Raw genomic sequence first — 950 nt, forward strand, 5'->3', positions numbered from 1 at the left:
TACTAATAATAATAATAATACTACTAATAATAATAGTAGTAGTAGTAGTAGTAATAATAATAATAATAATAATAGTAAAGAAAGAGAAGAAGAAGATGATGATGAGAACTTGGAGATGGAATATTAATGTAAGGATTAAACAATAATAATAACAAATGTCAAGGTTAGAGGTTCCACTAATGGTATGTCAAACAAGTACAGTACAAACTCGTATTATTCAATAAGAAACCACACGCAAAGAAGGTTTCAATTAGATTATATATTGTTAACATGATTACATTAGTCATCTTATTCGATTAATGCTAATACTTGTAAATCTCGTCAAGCATCCATGATTATAACTTATGTTAACAACAAATCAAGTTCCTTCATAGCTCAAGTATTGGTTATACCATACAGTATAGGCTATGAAAGTGGCAAGAATTTGTTGTACCAAGTGTTATACAACATAAATCAAGATTAATCATTTAACAAGCAAAGTATTAAAGAGTGAACAAGATAACAAATACAAAACATGTTAGTATCAAACATTAAAGTCCATATTAAGTTTACATTATACTTATTCTTACACCATTAGTGTAACCTTTTCACCTTGACATAACTAACTTAGCTAGACATAATGAAAGAAAGCAAAATAGATAAACAAAATAAGAACATAAAAGTTAACTAAGTAAAGGAAAGGAAATGAAAAGCATAAACTTAATATTAATGAAAGCAAAGCATAAACATTACAAAAAATACAAAGAGAGAAAGGAAGAGCATGATCTTGATCTGAAAACCAAGATGCCTAAATGCATGGCAAATGCCTCCTTTTATAGGCCAAAATTGGGAACTATTGATTTGATGACTAATTGATAAGTGGGTGGCCAACTTTTGACTTGGTGACAATCCTTATCTTCTCTTGTCTGCCCAAAACGTCATTGATAACATCAAAACTGAAGCCAGTTGCA

The sequence above is a fragment of the Populus euphratica genome, unplaced genomic scaffold (genome assembly GCF_000495115.2).
Source record: "Populus euphratica unplaced genomic scaffold, PopEup_1.0 scaffold893.1, whole genome shotgun sequence".
Taxonomy (NCBI): Eukaryota; Viridiplantae; Streptophyta; class Magnoliopsida; order Malpighiales; family Salicaceae; genus Populus; species Populus euphratica.